We start from the raw sequence: 18860 nt of genomic DNA, 5'->3' as shown, positions 1-18860 counted from the left end.
TTGATAGTGTTATCACTACTGGAGTTCGATATCATTCTGGGTATGGACTGACTCGCTTCTCACGGTGCAGTCATAGATTTCCGACAGAGGTCAGTTTCCGTCAGACCGCCTAGTGGGAAGCCGTTTATTTTTGAGGCAGCTAGACATCAGCTGTTCCCGTACGTCATTTCCTGCTTGTGTGCAAGGAACCTTATCAAGAGAGGCTGCCAGGCATTCTTAGCCAGCATTGTGTCAGTGGCAGAGCCAGTCAGTCAAAGGCAGGAGGATGTAGATGTGGTCAGCAAGTTCTCCAGCGTGTTCCCTTACGATGTTTCAGGCATTCCACCAGACAGAGAGGTGGACTTCCCTATTGAGCTCATGCCAGGGTCAGTGCCGATATCTAAGGCACCCTACCGATTAGCACCTGAAGAGATGAAAGAGCTCAAGGATTAGATTTAGGATCTTCTAGATAAGGGTTTCATTCACCTTAGCTTTTCTCCTTGGGGCGCACCAGTTCTGTTTGTTAAAAAGAAGGATGGCATCATGCATCTGTGCATTGACTACCGAGAGCTGAACAGAGTCACAGTCAAGAATAAGTATCCGATGCGAAGGATTGAGGATTTGTTTGATCAGCTTCAGGGAGCCTCAGTGTTCTCCAAGATAGACTTTCGATTCGGATACCATCAACTGAAGGTGAGAGAGTCAGATGTGAATAAGACAGCCTTCCGGACACGTTACGGGCACTATGAATTCTTGGTGATGCCCTTCGGTCTGACGAAGGTGCCATCAATCTTCATGGATCTCATGAATCGTGTATTCCAGCCGTACTTGGATCAGTTCGTCATAGTCTTCATTGACGATATCCTGATCTATTCGAAGAGCAGGGAGGAGTATAGTTGTCATCTAAGGACAGTAGTGCAGACTCTACAGGATTGACGACTTTTTGCCAAATTCAGAAAGTGTGAGTTCTGGCTCGACAGGGTGGCGTTCTTAGGCCACATTGTATCTCAGGATGGCATAGAGGTCGACCCCAGTAAAGTAGTGGCAGTCAGAGATTGGCCAGTTCCGAAGAGTGTGACAGAGATCCGTAGCTTCTTGGGACTGGCAGGTTATTATAGGAAGTTTATTCAGGGCTTCTCTTCTATTGCGGTACCTATAACCGCCTTGACGAAGAAGAATGTCAAGTTCATCTGGGGATCTGAGTGTCATGAGAGTTTTGACAGGTTGAAGCAGGCCTTGACCACAGAACCATTGCTAGCTATGCCATCAGGGCAAGGAGAGTTTGTGGTTTATACAGATGCATCTAAGCTATGGTTGGGCACAGTTCTGATGAAGCAGGACAGAGTGATAGCCTATGCGTCCAGACAGCTGAAGGTTCATGAGAAGAATTACCCGACTCATGATCTAGAGCTAGCAGTAGTGGTATTTGCGCTGAAGATTTGGAGACACTATTTGTATGAGGAGAAGTGCAGGATTTTCACAGATCATAAGAGCTTGAAGTACTTCTTCACACAAACGGAACTGAACATGCGTCAGAGGAGATGGCTTGAGCTGGTTAAGGATTATGATTGTGACATTAGCTACCATCCGGTAAGGCTAATGTAATTGCAGAAGCTCTGAGTAGGAAGCACGCAGTGATTGCTCATCTTTCAGTTAAGAGACCACTACAGGCTGAGATTCAGAGATTTGAGCTTGCAGTTTATGCCAGGGGCGAGGCCTCGAATCTTGCTACTCTGACAGTACAGCCGACTCTGAGAGACAGAATTCGAGCAAGACAGACTTCTGATGAGCAGTTACAGAAGTGGAGACAGAGGGACGAGGTTAAGAGCTAGAGACTGTATACAGTTGTGGACTGCATAGTCAGATACAGAGACCACCTATGGGTTCCTGACAGTGATTTCCTCCGAGCAGATATCTTGAGCGAGGCCCACAGCACCCCGTACTCCATCCATCCAGGGAGTACAAAGATGTTTAAGGATCTGCAGACTCTGTATTGGTGGCTGGACATGAAGAGGGATATTCTGCGTTTCGTCTCCGACTGTTTGACTTGTCAGCAGGTTAAGGCAGAGTATCAGAGACCTGCAGGGAAGCTAAGACCACTCCCTATTCCTGAGTGGAAATAGGAGAATATTACTATAGACTTCGTGACAGGGCTTTCGAGGACTACTGGGGGATACAATGCCATTTTGGTGATTGTTGATCGGCTCACTAAGTCAGCTCATTTCTTACCGATCAGGAAGACATTCACCATGACTCAGTACGCAGAGCTGTATATCAGAGATAGTCAGACTACACGGGATTCCAGTGTCCATAGTGTCAGACAGGGATCCGAGGTTCACATCTACGTTCTGGAAGAGTCTTCACCAGGCTTTGGGTACGAAGCTACTATTCAGTACCGCTTTTTATCCTCAGACAGACGGTCAGTCAGAGAGGGTGATTCAAATTCTGGAGGACCTATTCTGAGCATGCATGATCGACTTCCAGGGCAGCTGGGAGCCAAATATATCTATTGTGGAGTTCACATACAACAACAGTTATCAGGCATCGATAGGTATGGCTCCATACGAGGCACTTTACGGGAGAAAGTGTAGGTCTCCAGTTTATTGGGATGAGGTAGGTGGGCGAGCAGAGTTGGGTCCGGATATTGTCAGACAGACATCGGATTTAGTGGCCAGGATTAGGGACAGGATGAGGACTGCGCAGAGCCGTCAGAAGAGTTATACTGATCAGAGATGGCGAGATCTTGAGTTCGCAGTAGGGGATCATGTTTTCGTGGAGGTCGCACCTATGAAGGGTGTGATGAGGTTCGGGAAGAAGGGCAAGCTCTGCCCTAGATTCATCGGACCATTTGAGATCCTAGAGAGAGTTGGGACACTCGCATACAGAGTTGCTTTACCGTCGAATCTGGCGGGAGTTCATAATGTGTTCCACGTCTTTATGCTGCGTAAGTACATGTCGAATCCTTCACATGTGCTTAACTATGAGCCACTTCAGCTGAAACCGCACCTATATTTTGAGGAGAGACCTACGCAGATTCTGGACAGACAGGAGAAGAGACTCCGGAACAAGGTGATCCAGATGGTCAGGGTCAAGTGGCTGAATCATTCCGAGGAGGAGGCTACTTGGGAGACCGAGACTGAGATGAGGAGTCGCTACCCGGAGTTATTCGGTACATTCAAAATTTCGAGGACGAAATTTTGTTTAAGGGGGGAGTTGTAAGGTCCAAGAATTTAATTCACGTAACCTGAAAACATTCAATCTAGATTTTTTGTGCTTAATTATTTTATGCATAATTCATGCATGATAGAATTTAATTCATGAAATTTTAGAAGTTCATGCAATAGGGTTTCTAGATGCATTTCACGCTCGAACGAGGAACGGAGACGGAGAATTTTAAGGAAATTTATTTTTATTACACGATTTATTTTTTTAAATTAATATAATGTGATTTAAGTATTTTTTTTTAAAAAATAGGATTTTATTGGGTATTTTTACCCGCATGATTTTATTTTTATACGGTACGCAAATTTTATCGAATCGGGGGACTTTTTGAGCATTCGGTTAATATTTTCAAAATCTTTCCAACACGAAGTATTTTTCGGGAGTGTGTTTTGATTTAATGTTTCTACTTTTAAGCTTATTGGGCTTAAATATCTTTTTAAACTTTTAATTAACATTTGGGGCCCATTTATTTAATCTTAAACCTTATATTAAGCACCTAACCTATCATTAACCTAAACCTAATCATCCTCAACAGGCGACACCCTCCCCCAGCTGCATTCTCCCTCGGATTCAGAGCTGTTCATTGAGGAAAAACTTCGGTGGTCTCTTGTTCATGCAAAGAAAGTCTCCTTCTTCTCGTTTTTTATCATCAAACTCATAAGGCACGCTTGTAACATCCCTTTTTGCATCATTCACGTTCATATTATTGATGTATGTGTAGGAATGTAAGAAAACTTTTGATCCAACCAAGAACATAAAGGATTTTCAGTTTTTTTCATGTAATGCATTCTTGTATTGTCACTCACGTTTTTTCTAAATTGAGGTGCAAGGGGGCTGCGGCTTAGGGATGTCCAGAGTCTGATGGTGGTGTCACGATGGAGACTAGAGAGGAAATCAGTTCGGCATTGCTGTAGGAGGAGAGATCGAGAGGGGTGTTTTGGTTTTTGGTCGGATGGGGCTGTGCACAGGCTTGGGGTGGAACGAGCGGTGTGTGGATTGGACCAAGGCTGGGATCTGACCCTGATGGGTCTGAGTCACGGTCCTGGAAGGGCCAACCACCGCTTGGACCATCGAAGAGCCGACTGCACGCTATGAAGAGTGGGGCTCGGGTGGTGTGCGTTTTGGGTTTCTAGCTTTTGTGGCTTGCATAAGCTGCATGGGGCCGGTTGAGTGGTTAAAGTGGGTTCTTTAGGGTCTGGTATAGGTCAATGGTGGGCTGGTTCAGGCTGGTACGTCGGGGTTAGGCTGATGGAGCGAGTGTTGGGAAGTTGAGGGTAATAGGATGCAAAACAAGGAAGGGCCGAGAATTTGGGAACTTCTGGAATTATCAGTAGCGAGATCTTGGGTCTAGTGATTATGTTTAGGAGCTTTATGGTGTTTTTAAGGTATGGTAAAAAGTTGGGAAAATTTTGGTTAAGTTTCGGGTCGATTCGGGTTAAAACCGGGACCCCGGTCCAAGTTTTAAAAAGAATCGATTAAGTTGTGATTTTAGCTCGAGTTTACGTCTAGGAATTTTTTTAAAAGTGTTTTGGAACATTTTAAGGAGTTTAATAACCTTCGGGTCAATTTTAGAGTTCCAGGGGTAAAATGGTAATTTTTGGGTTTCCAGGGGCAAAATGGTCATTTTGCACCCGATGTGAGATTTTGGTTCTGGCAGCGCCCTGAGCACAAATCTATGATATATTAAATGTTCATCCATCATGATTCACGATTTTTAAGAGTTTATGAGAATATACGTTGCATGCTTGAATTTAAAGAAAACTATATTTGTGCATGATTTTTATAACTAATGTAAATGATGAAGTCTTGAATGATGGGAATTAGTTGTGACTATCGAAGTATATGTAAATGTTCAAGATGTATATGTAAATGATGATGATGAGGCCTAGGCGCAGTGGATGGGTAATCCTGTCACTGATGTCCGACAGCTGCCGGATACCGCAGTTCTATGTATGATGGATCCATCGTAAATGATGATGTACGATAGTCACCTCTAATGAACTGAATGATGAATGATGATTAACAATGAGCTGTTTTTACACGTCACTACTGCATATGACACGTTTACATTATGCTTTTAAAGTTCATGAAAGCTATGTTGAATATGATATTTTTCACTGTTGTGTACTATGTATAGGTATTTGATATTTATGGTACATATGTGTTGAGTATTTAGACTCACTAGCCATATGTGATGCATGTGAGTTTGATGTCGAGGAGACTGGAGGTGCTGGACTCTGAGTCAGCAGACCTGGTGGACGACACGACCCGAGGACCTATGATTTTTCGACACATCATGATTTTTTGTCTTGGAGGGGATACGATGATTTTATACGCTGTTTTATTTTACATTCGATGTTAGGAGTTTACTCGTCTTTACCCCGTTATATTTTATTGGTAATTGCTCGTGATAATTTTTAAATGATGTTTTTAAGTAGGATTGCATGCATGCGATTTAATTAAATGGTTATTTTCAAAATGAGTTCTTTTTTTAAAAAAAAAAATTATTTCCGCACTTTTTAAAACTAGTAGACGTTACAATTTTCATTTCTGAGAAATTTTTTATAAGACCGATAATTTTCTTATCAGAGGTTAGTGGTTTTTCCACTACTTTGGACTTCCTTCTTTGATGTAATAAGAGTTCAATACCAAATGATGGAGTAACCTTCCACGTGAAATCCTATAACTAGAGCTGGATTATTGTTATAAGTTTTGGATTATTGTTTGAATGTCTTTTAAAGTTCCAAAATTTTCTTGTTTTTCGAGGATTTCTTCAATTTTACGTTTTATATTGTTTTAGTTGATTGACATAATTTTGTACCGTCTTTTGAATCTCTCTAAGATCTTCTAAGAGTTTATAGGAATACAATACTATTTCTAGGATTATACTATTCTGAACCATAATTTTATCTCAGTAATTTTATTCATTCTTAGTTGTTTCTGGTATCTAACTTTGGTTAGATTTTCTTGTTTTAAATATTCCAAAATATTGGAATAGAACCTAAAAATGGATAATTCAAAAATAATTCACGAGAGGGGTAGAAATTCTTGGTTCTTTTATTCAAACATACAAAATATTATTACATAGTAACCTTATGTAGAGGAGGAAAAACTTGTTTAACAACTTATTTAGTTGGAATTACGACACACATAAACTGAAAGAAATATCACAAAATTTGTTTTGAAATAAAATGAAGAGAGTTTGCCCAAGTTTCATGAACAGCTTCCTCGATCCACTTTGGTAGTGTTGAGATTTCTGGGAAGCTGATGATATAGTATAGACCGAGGCAAAAACCCCAAATTCATACCATGCATTGACATCCTTGGGATATGAATTTAGTTTCATCCATACCCTCAGGTACTTTCTTGCTTTATCAAATCGTATTGTGGCTGGGTTGATTCATATTCTAGTTTTTAATTTCTCCCAATTTTGTTGGTATATCTGAAATGAAGTAATTGTAATTTTTTTTTAATATCAACCTTAGTTTTTTCCTTGTCAGTTTAAGGTCTAAAGTAGATCTCTCTCTCTCAATCTCCAAGGAGAAGGGTTGACTTGATGGCTCGAGTTAAGGATTCAGACCCTCGAATTTTTCTTGGGCCGATTCATCTAAAGATATTCTTGTCTTAGTACTTGTGCTAGGGGTGCTTGAATCCTCTTCTCCATTTGTATAGCCATATACTCGAAAACACTTCTTTTGAGAAGCCAATGATTTCTTAATAGCATGGAGGATATGCTTTTACGATATAAATCATAACTAAGAATAAAACCTACAAACATCCTGTAATTCGATCACAGATAGTGCTCTTATATATTTGTTGTAGTCTACCCTCAACTTCTACATTTAGGGCAAGCATGTTAAACTCTTTTTGAAGCATTTCAAACTGTTCCTTCAAATATCTTTGTATTTTCATGAGAACATCGACATCAATTTTGCCAAACTCTTGTCAAGAAATTTGCAAGAATATTTTCATAAGATTTAATAATAACGATATAAAAAATATAATTTTGACACAAAGCTTGTCATCTTTATAATATTTCATTCTCAAGTTTAGATTCTATTCTATTTTTCAAGAAAACTTTTACTTGTGTATTATCAACTTTCAAACTAAATTTTTTAGCAAGTAAAAATAGTGTCAATGTCTCAAAATCCCTTTTTACTGCATTGAATTCCTTTTCGTTGATGTGTCATCTTATATCTTCTACATCTGAAAATAATCCACTGCAATATATGCTTGGTTTTTCTCCTTCAGGCATAAACTTTGTAAGAACTGATGTCCCACAATGATCGCCGGTATCTTTATATAATAGTAAGTCATCTTCATATCGAGGAATAATCATTTTTGGAATATTTTTGCAAATCTATTTTAGTTGGCTAAGTCCCTTTGTTTGTTCTTCTGTCTATATAATTCTTGCATGTTTTTTCAATAATTGTCTTAACAATTTCCTATAATTTTCTTTATCCTTAATGAACATTTCAACATAGTTACAATTTATAAGATACTTTGAAGTTATTTATTTTCTTTTAGTTCATCTGGAAAATTACGCACCTTTCCCGCTATATGTTCTTGCTCAATTATTTATGACTTGTCAATTTCTACTCCAAAGAATTCAATCTTCTTTGTAGTAATGACTGTATTATTTTCAAATATGACTAGTCAATTTTTACAAAAATTAAAGAAAATTTTTAAATGTTTAATATGGTCATCCATATTTTTAGATGTTATTAAAATATCATAAATATAGACAAACATAAATTAAAATAATCTTTGAATAAATTATCTATTTTTCTTCGAAATATATGAGGTGCATTAGTAAATCTCATTGGAAACAGTTCCCAAATAGAATGATCCCGTTGTTTGGAGAAAACCGTAAATTTCTTGCTTTCTTCCTTCATTTGAATCTGATAAAATCAGAATTTACAATCAAATTTAGAGAACATTTTTGCGTTGCTTATTCAACTAATTAAATTATCTTTACTAGGTATAAAATATCTATCAAAATCTAGAATTTTATTAATTTATTTTTAGTTAATTACTAACATGGAGTTGTTCTCCATGATTTCTTACCAAAAAACTTGGAATGCTATATGGTGATAATCCTGCTTTTATTAAACCAAGGTCCAAATAATTCTTGATAATAATATAAAATCTTTTTGATCAAATATGTTCATCAGGATAGGCTTACATCTTACGAACTCATATTCCTTGTTTTCTTTGATTTTAAGACTGGTTTGGAGTTGGTTTCTTTCCCACTATGCTCAGGGATTTTCATTGTAATTTTCTTTAATCTTTGTGTTGACATCTACTAGTGATATCTTTGTTTCTAACATTATATCTTTCTAATGTAAAGCTATTTTGAGGACATCCATTTTTTATGGTTGAAGGTTTTGTTCTTCTCTTATTTGGAGCATTATTTCTCCAAACTTTCTGGAATATTTCATTTTTGATGGTAGAAGTGTTCTTTTATCAACACGCTTGCTGCAAAACTGGATTGATATTTTTCTGTAAAATGACTCTTAGTCTCTGGACTATGACTTTGTTATCATACAGTGTTGTGAACATTAATTGTCTAGTGTCATTTCCTTGAGAATAAGATTTAAACATTCCTAGCAAAATGTATGCTCATGTATCATGAAAATAGATCGGTGATGTTTTCACCTTATACCAAAGTTTTTGTCTAGCACTTCGATTAATATTTTGGTCATCTTAATTCCTTTATATCATAATAAAATATTCATTTGGAGAAATATCGTCCAACAATATAAGGAAATTATTCTTCCAATATTTTGGAAAAACTCTTTTTTTTGTTATACAGATTCTAGGCCCTAATCAATATAACATTCATAATGGAATGTATATTGAGAATGAGTTCGTGGTAATTGAATTTTACAAATTCTATATTATGACATGAATTCCATTCCGTTTTCAAGCCGTTTCCAATGTTTATGTTCTGATCGAGCAAAACTTGCACAGTGAATAATCCCAAAATTTATTTTATAAATGAAAGCTCGATTTAAATATCGCAAGTGCACGATAGTCAAGTTATAATAAACGTAAGTGAATACGAGTATCGTTCCACAAGGACTGCGTTACACTATTTTTATTTTCAAGTAAAATTTCTTTAGCAACGATAAAATGAGTTGATGATTAAACTAATGTAAATTAAACAACTAAAATAATTAAAATGCAAAGAAAACGTACTCAAGACCGCAATGATTAATTTGGATTAAATCAAATGAGAAATGAATTTGTTGGGAATTAGCAGTTCACCTACCACTCGTGTTTAAATAATCACACTCGACTTTTACTCGTGCGTTCGACGAAATTCCCTAGACTAATTAATATACTCTGTCGAGCTATATTAATACTAATAAAAAACATGCAGTACTCAAGTGTCTTCAAATATTTAACAGTTCAAGATTGCATTACATTCTATGGAATCCACTAGCTTTCATTCGGGTGAACTATCACTATCGACACGTACCCAATTCCGTATATCTACTAAAATTGTAAATCCGTGGTTTATACTATTTGATCATATTGTTAACTATTCTATCGAACTCATCAACAACATGAAATAATCAAAGGAAGTTAGCTAGGCTTCGATTGAAACAAGAAATAACAATAGCATAAACAAGTCACTAATAAAAACGTCGAGAAATAATGTTAAACACCGAGTACGGGGTAGGATCCCCTCAAATCCCAACAAATCTAGAGTTTAGCTACTGAAATTCATGATAAAAACCCACAATCAATGTAAGAAATAAAATACTGAATAATGAAAATACTAAAGATGACGATGGATGACGGCCACGACGCGTGGAAATTTCGAGGTCTTCGAAATCTCCTTTGCTCCTAGCCTCCTCTCCCAGAAAAATGATGAAAAGTCTGATAAAGTGTGTCAAAAACGGCTGATCTCGTGTGTTAGGTCTTGGTGTAGGATAGAGTCCCTCAAAATTTGGAAACAAATCTTTCTCAATCTCGCTTCTCGCTAGGGCGGTATATTTTGACCGCCCTAGCGAGAGGTCCTCGAATAAGCTTCCTCGAGCATGTCCCTGGTTTCGCTGGGGCGGTCACTTTTGACCGCCCTAGCGAGACACTTGCGCAAAATAATCCTCGGCCAGACCACAATGCTCGCTTGGGCGGTCACTTTTGACCGCCCTAGTGAGACCTCTTCGATATTATGCCAAAGTTTCTCCCACTTTTTGGTTCAATTCCTACAAAATAACCACAGAATACACGAGATTAGTCAAATGCTCAATAATGCTAAAAAAAATGCAAAATTCAACTAAACAAACTAATATGATGCATGAACGCGACTCAAAACCAACACTAAAAACACGTAAAAACGAGTCCTATCAACCCCCTCATACTAACCTTTTGCTCGCCCTCGAGCAAAATAGGTTAAAGCACGAGATTCTAAACAAACACAACAAACACAAAATACTCAAACAAGAAATAACCAACACAAGTAAATGTCAATGGTGAGTTAACACTTTTATGCTCATGCCTCAGTGAACTTTCCCACATACAAATCATAATCAAGTCAAATCACAAACGAATACTCATTCTCATCTACACATAAATCTCGACTAATTTGAACGTGTGTGTGTGTCATGATGGGTCTAGTCATTCGTACTTCAAATAGATCAATCATCCGATCATGGGAGTCACTCAATTAGCACTTCAATACAAGTCTCACTAGCATGCACCCCCGTGTCCATTTATCACTAACCATAATTTGAACTTTATTCGATTCTTAAGTGCAGAGAAGGGTGTCGAAAAGAAGGAAAATAAGCTCAAGTGGCTAACAGTCGGGAGTACACCGATCATTTTCATTGTGCAATCGTCCAGACTTTTCGTCTGACTTTCCTCGTCTCCTTACATCTCCAACTTTTAGCCCAGGAATAGAATTTCATTTCTTTTATTTCGGCTCCCCATCACCTTACATCTCCACCAATTTTTTCTTTTTCGATATAATTTTTTTTTTTGATGCACAATTTTCACACGTATACTCCCTAGGCTAAGAATATATACTTTGGATTACAGCTGGTTAGGAGTATGATATTTTAATTCAGTGCATTGAAAAAGGGGGTAAATGTAAAGTTCAAGGCAAATCACATGTTCTCATTCAAGGTCCCAATTAGTGACTTATTTTCACGGGTTTACATGCTAAATCAACTCATAAATGATGCCTTTCAAGTTAACCACACAAAACCTTCAAATTTCACCATTATTCCTACAAAATTCTAGTCCCCACACATATGTGCTCAAAAAGTTCAACTTTGTGCCAAAATTCATGCTTTAACAATCAAGAGTACCATTCATGAGGTGACCCAATCAATACTTTTGTATACTATCAATTCAACATCATCATTGGCTCATACACTATGTCTTCTCACCATAAACGACACCAAACATGCAATACTATAACGGACTAAAAACAACCAACTCAACACAAGCAATACTAACAACACCAAATAAACTCCAATAACTGAAAATTGACACCACCAAAGTAATATAAACTCCACCAAACAAAAGAAATGCTACGAATTTAAAACCAATTAACTAAGAAAACATAACAATCTACCCCCTCATACTAGAGTTGTGCAATGCCCTCATTGCACAAAACGAAACAAACACTAAAAACATAAAAACTCATGAATGTGAAGGCAAAGACAGAATATACAAAATAAAAAGAAAGGGGAAACAGTAAACTCCCCTGATCAGAAATCATCCTCCTCCTCATTCTCCGGCGGTGGAACTCCCTCTTCAGCTGCTGGGGGCATATGATAATTGTACTGAAACTGGAAGGGTGGCGGGAATGCGGGTGTAGGTGGCCGTCCGGAAGTGTCGATGCCCAAATGAGTTGAGATCCCCTGCACCAGGTGTTCGATGTTCTGAATATGTGCCTGATTAACGGCCTGGTACTGCGTCTGATAATGGGCCCAAGCGCCCAATTCGGCGACGCGATATCGCATGGCATGGCGGCGCGGCTGCGGGGGTGGTGGTGCATGTCCAAAGGCCGGAGGTGGTTGAGCTGCTATCCCATAATCGAAAAATACCTCCTCGGGCAGCTCAGCCTGTCTCTTCTCCCTCTTGGATTTATAGAGAGCCTCATCAATGGCTCTCATCGGCGGTAACCACTCATCATCATCTTCGAATATCACCCTCGCTCGGGCACACAGCTCAGTCACTATCGTCGGGAAGTAAAAAGCCAAATTGCTGCTATTAATGCACATGTTAAGCTGTCCGAAAATGAGCCTGCCCACATCAATTACCATCCCAGTACAGATGGCATAAAGAACAACCGCCCGCTCACGCTGCACATCACTCGTATGACCGACCGGCATCAATCTCTTAGACAAGAATGCATACCACAATGCCCCCTCCACTTTCAAAAACTTTTCAAGAAAGACCGTGTAAGTCCCCGGTTGTTTCCACGTGGTGCCCGGATAACAGAGTGTGCGAATGATCAAATCATAATCCGGGTTAAGCACCCACGCCTGAAACACCGAATCGTCCACCGACGGTAAACCCAACATATCATTGATCGTCTTGGGATCATACGGGACTAGATGTCCCCTCACAAATGCCTTCGACTCATTTCCCTCCGGAGCATTGGCATAAAATTCACGCACAACCGGAACCACTGCTGCATTCGGTTGTGCTACAAAGGTATTCCACCCTCTTCTTTCTATTTGGGACTCCGAAAATTGACCGATAAGAAACGAGCTAAATCCACGCTCAGGGATTGGTTTCCTATGTAGTCTAGCATGCTCAAATCTCTCCCTAGCTTTTTCATTCACAAACATAGACGGAGTGGAACGAGAACTAGAAGCACCGTGAGTTACCTTAGATCTTTTGGGTGCCATGTAGAGATTGGAGTGCACAAAGTATCCAACCGCCGGAAAATTGTTGAGGGTCGCCGGAGAAGCTCACCGGAATATGTGGAAGATGACCGGAGTTGCTTGAAAGACCGCCGGAGAAGAAAATCTTGTAGCCTAAATGCTTCCTCTTGGAGTGTATGGACCAAGATTGAGTCTTTGCCCGGAAAAATCACCAAATAATAAGGATTGAGTACAAAAGATGGAGGGGGGCGCCGAAAATCGGAGGGAAGGAGTAGGGTTCGAAGTGGGGAGGAAAAGAGAAGAGGAAAGTATTTATAATCTGCGCGACTCGCTAGGGCGGTCAAAATTGACCGCCCGAGCGAGAAGTTTTCGGAAAAAAAATTTTTTGTTAATCTGTGCGACTCGCTAGGGCGGTCAACTGAGCGAGAAGTTTTCGGGGAGAAAAATTTTTAATCTGCGCGACTCGCTAGGGCGGTATATTTTTCCCGCCCTGGCGAGACGTTTTCGCAAAAGAAGTGTTCGGGAAAAAAATTTGAATGCAATGTCATGCAACTACCTAAATGCAAATGATGCGATTAATAACTAAATATATATATATATATATATATATATATATAATCAAAATCGAAATAAGGAGTAGAAGTAGTTCTCAATTTATAGTCTAGAGCTCGACTCTTCACCCATGTCCTCAATGACTGTCATGGAGCCGAGTGACTCCAATTTGTGGCTCAATTGTGCCACCGAGATAGTGCTTCAACCTTTGAGCGTTCACAGTAAATGTCCCTTCCTTGCCATCATGCAACACCACTGCACCCGATGGGAACACCTTGGCTATAGTGAATGGTCCTGACCACCTTGACTTTAGCTTACCCGGAAAGAGTCGTAATCGAGAGTTGTATACCAACACCGCTTCACCCACTTTGAATTCCCTTCTTATAATTTGTTTGTCATGGGCTCGTTTGGTGCGTTCCTTGTAAGATAGTGCAAGATCATAAGCTCTTCCCCGAAACTCATCTAACTGATTCAACTGCAGCAATCGTTTTTCACCTGCAAGAGCTAAATCAAAGTTTAGTGCTTTGGTCGCCCAATATGCTCTATGCTCTAATTCGACTGGTAGATGACATGCTTTACCAAAAAGCAACCTGTATGGTGTAGTGCCTATAGGTGTTTTAAAAGCAGTACGATACGCCCACAAAGCATCATCTAACCGAATGGACCAGTCCTTCCTATTCACATTAACCGTCTTCTCTAAAATCCTCTTAATTTCTCGATTGGATACTTCAACTTGTCCACTAGTTTGGGGATGGTATGGAGTGGAAACCTTGTGGGTGACACCATATTTGCCCAAAAGTTTATCAAAAATTTTGTTGCAAAAGTGGGTGCCGCCATCACTTATGATTGCACGTGGTGCACCAAATCGATTAAAAATATGTTTCTTCAAAAATTTTAACACCACTTGTGCATCATTAGTGGCACAAGCCTCTGCCTCCACCCATTTAGATACATACTCCACTGCCACCAGAATAAATTTCTTTGCAAAAGACGCAGGAAAAGGACCCATAAAATCAATCCCCCACACATCAAATATTTCACACTCAATAATGTTATTTAAAGGCATCTCATGACGGTTGGAAATATTACCTGTGCGTTGGCATCTATCACAATTGAGAACATACAAACGAGCATCCTTAAAAAGAGTTGGCCAATAGAAGCCACATTCAAGTACCTTAGATGCCGTCCGTATGGGTCCAATGTGACCACCTACCTCACGGTCATGACAATGGTTCAGAATTTGATTGGTTTCCTCCTCCGCCACACATCTTCTTATCATGGAGTCTGCACAAATCTTAAACAAGAACGGTTCCTCCCAAAAATAATATTTCACGTCTGAAAAGAATTTCTTTCCTTGTGAAACAATAAATTAGGTGGAGGTGTGCCAGTGACAAGAAAATTTGCAAAATCGGCATACCAAGGGTACGCATTTACCTCGAGCAATTGTTCATCAGGAAACCAGTCATCTATATCATCGTCACTGCCCTTAATTCTAACATGCTCAAGCCTAGACAGGTGGTCAGCAACTACATTTTCCACACCCTTTTTATCTCGAATTTCGAGATCAAATTCTTGCAATAATAAAATCCACCTAATTAACCTAGGTTTCGCATCTTTCTTAGCAAGCAAGTATTTTAGGGCAGAATGATCTGTATACACAGTTGCTTTAGACAGAACAAGGTATGAATGAAATTTGTCGAAAGCAAATACTATAGCAAGCAATTCCTTTTCAGTAGTAGCGTAATTCAATTGAGCATCATTTAAAGTCTTACTTGCATAGTAGATGGTATGAAATACCTTGTTCTTCCTTTGACCCAGCACCGCACCAACAGCTGTATCACTAGCATCGCACATCACCTCAAACGGTAGCTCCCAATCATGGACAGTCAGAACAGGTGCTGTCACCAAGCTTTCCTTGAGTATCTCGAATGCATGCAAACACGTAGAATCAAAATTAAATTCAGCATCTTTCATCAACAAAGAGGATAAAGGTTTAGCAATTTTGGAAAAATCTTTAATGAAACGCCTATAAAAACCAGCATGCCCTAGGAAACTTCTAACTCCTTTTATTGATGAAGGTGGGGGTAAGTTTTTGATTACTTCCACCTTGGCTTTGTCAACCTCAATTCCATTCTCCGATACCTTGTGTCCTAACACAATCCCCTCTTGAACCATAAAATGACACTTCTCCCAATTCAACACCAAATTGCTCTCCTCACATCTAACTAACACCAAGTTCAAATTCTCTAAACATTCATTAAATGAGGAGCCAAAAATAGAGAAGTCATCCATAAAGATTTCAAGGAAATTTTCAGTCATGTCATGAATGATAGCGGTCATGCATCTTTGAAATGTTGCAGGTGCATTGCATAAACCAAAGGGCATACGCCTAAACGCAAAAGTACCATAAGGGCAAGTGAAAGTAGTTTTCTCTTGGTCCTCAGGTGCAATTGTGATTTGATTGTATCCCGAGTATCCATCTAAAAAGCAATAAAATTCATGACCTGCTAATCGTTCAATCATTTGATCGATAAATGGCAAGGGAAAGTGATCTTTACGGGTTGCATCATTCAATTTCCTATAATCTATGCATACACGCCAACCCGTAACAGTTCTAGTGAGAATCAACTCATTTTTTTCATTAGTAATAACAGTAATCCCACCCTTTTTAGGCACACATTGTACAGGACTTACCCACGCACTATCAGAGATAGGATAGATAATACCTGCATCCAGAAGTTTAATTGTTTCAGCTTTTACTACCTCTTGCATCTTTGGATTGAGTCTCCTTTGTGGTTGTGCTAGAGGTGAGTATTAATCTTCCATCAGAATTTTGTGCATGCAGATCGAAGGACTTATCCCTTTTATGTCCGAAACCTTCCAAGCGAACGCTCCTTTATGCTCCTTGAGGACTCCCAAGAGCTTACTCTCCATATCATCTGTCAAAGAAGAGGAAATAATAACAGGCAATTTATTATTTTCTCCTAGATATACGTACTTGAGATGTGGAGGTAATGGTTTGAGCTCCAAAGTAGGTGGCTCCTCTAGGCTTGACTTTTGAGGCATTAAATCTTTTCTGTCTCCCAATTCCTCTAGTCTAAGCCTCACTTGCTTTCTCCAAGGTGGAATGGCATTCAAATGAGCTACCATCTCCATCTTTTCCTCGTCTAGCTCGTCCTCCTGCTTTTCAGTAGTGAGAGTGGCCTCTAATGGTTCTTTCAATCCATCCTGCACAAAATCACAAACAAGCGAATCCAAGACATCAATACGAAAGCAACTATCATTGTGCATTGTGTGCTTGAGAGTATTGAAAACATCAAAAATAATTTCTTCTTCTCCAACTCTCAGTCTCAATTTCCCCTCCTCAACATCAATCAGTGCTTTCCCTGTAGCCAGAAACGGTCTCCCTAGGATTAAAGGCATCTCTAAATCTTCCTCCATGTCAAGTACCACAAAGTCTGCAGGAAAAATAAACTTATCCACTTTCACCAGAACATCTTCGATAATCCCACGTGGATACTTGACAGATCTGTCAGCCAGCTGCAACGACATCCTAGTTGGCTTGGGTTCACCTAATCCCAGTCTCCTAAACACAGAAAAAGGCATCAGATTAATACTCGCACCAAGATCACATAGAGCTTTATGAAAATTAATGTCACCAATAATGCAAGGTATCGAGAAACTCCCTGGATCTTTTTGCTTCGGAGGCATCTTGTTTTGATTTAAAGCGGATCAATTTTCGGTCAAATTCTCCGTCATATGATCTTCTAGCTTCCGCTTATTTGCTAAGATATCTTTCAAGAATTTTGCATAACTTGGCATATTCAATAAAGCATCAGCAAAAGGAATGTTAATATGCAATTTTTTAAATATCTCAAGAAATTTACCAAATTGTGCATCTAATTTAGCTTTCTTCCTTGCTGCAGGAAAAGGTGGAGGGATAACAATTTTATTCTGTACAATAGGTGTAGATGTAGAGTTAGAAGACTTACCTCCTCGATTTTTCACCTCATCCTCACCGTGCTTGGTCTTCTCCTCATTAGACCCGAGTGTTTTTCCACTACGCAATTCCACCGCCTTCACATGTTCTTTTGGGTTAGTTTCCGTGTTGCTTGGTAAAGTTCCTTGCTCCCTATTAGCAATCAGCTTAGCCAATTGTCCAATTTGATTCTCTAACCCTTTTATGGATGCATCTTGGTTCTGAAATCGCGTCTCTGTTGCAGAAATAAATTTAGTCATCATTTGCTCTAAATTGGACTTCTCCTCCCGAGACGGTTCTGGCTTGAATCCTTGGTGCATCACATATGGTGGACCTCTTTGTTGGCGATGTTGGTTGTTTTGACCTCCCCATGAAAAGTTTGGGTGATTCCTCCATCCCGGATTATATGTGTTCGAGTAAGGGTCATTTCTAGGACGGTTCTGGAATCCCACTTGTTTTACCGGTGCTCCCTCAGGCACATAGAATGGATTGCCATCTTGGCAATCCTGCACATCATGCTCACCCCCACACTTATCACAGAAAATTTCTTGCAGACGCATAGCCGACCCACTCATGCTCATCCCATCAATCTTTCTATTCAAAGCCTCTAACTGTGCTGAAACCGCCGACAAATCATTAACTTGATTAACTCCAGCACCTCGTCTCTGCCTATCAGACTGAGGATGATAGCTACTAGCAGCCATCTCCTCCAATAACTCATATCCTTCCTCCGCCGTCTTTCTCAGTAAGTTACCACAGGCAGCAGCATCTATCATAGTACGGTTAGGAGTAAGCAGACCATAGTAGAAAGTTTGAACAACTAACCCAAGAGGCAGCTCATGGTGTGGACATCTCCTCAACAAGTCCTTGTAGCGCTCCCATGCCTCGTAAAGTGACTCTTGCTCATATTGAGCAAAAGTAGTAATGTCGGCTCTGAGCTTCATAGTCTTCGACGGAGGAAAGTACTTGATCAGGAACGCCTTTGCCATATCTTCCCATGTAGTAATAGACCCTACAGGCAAACAGTTTAACCACGACTTAGCTTTATCTCTCAGTGAAAATGGAAATAAATGCAAACGAACAGCGTCATCAGACACGCCATTAAACTTAAAAGTATCACAAATTTCAAGAAAGTCAGCTATATGAGAATTAGGGTCGTCAAGTGCACTTCCCCCAAATTGGACAGTGTTCTGAATCATCTGAATGATAGCTGGCTTGATCTCAAACTGATTAGCTCGGATGACTGGTCTTATGATGCTTGGACGTGCTCCATCAAG

The 18860-nt window shown here is 39.6% G+C and overlaps 1 non-coding gene across 1 annotated transcript; it reads left to right on the top strand.

The window, feature by feature from the left end:
* Positions 1-18417: 18417 nt before the first annotated feature.
* On the top strand, positions 18418-18524 carry LOC142521542 (small nucleolar RNA R71). Its single transcript, XR_012814251.1, has one exon. It is a non-coding gene; the product is annotated as a small nucleolar RNA R71 (small nucleolar RNA).
* Positions 18525-18860: the final 336 nt, after the last annotated feature.

Source organism: Primulina tabacum, chromosome 12 (genome assembly GCF_025594145.1).
Source record: "Primulina tabacum isolate GXHZ01 chromosome 12, ASM2559414v2, whole genome shotgun sequence".
In the NCBI taxonomy this organism is placed as follows: Eukaryota; Viridiplantae; Streptophyta; class Magnoliopsida; order Lamiales; family Gesneriaceae; genus Primulina; species Primulina tabacum.
The sequence above is the reverse complement of the archived record's forward strand: the minus strand, read 5'-3'. Positions and strand labels throughout refer to the sequence as shown.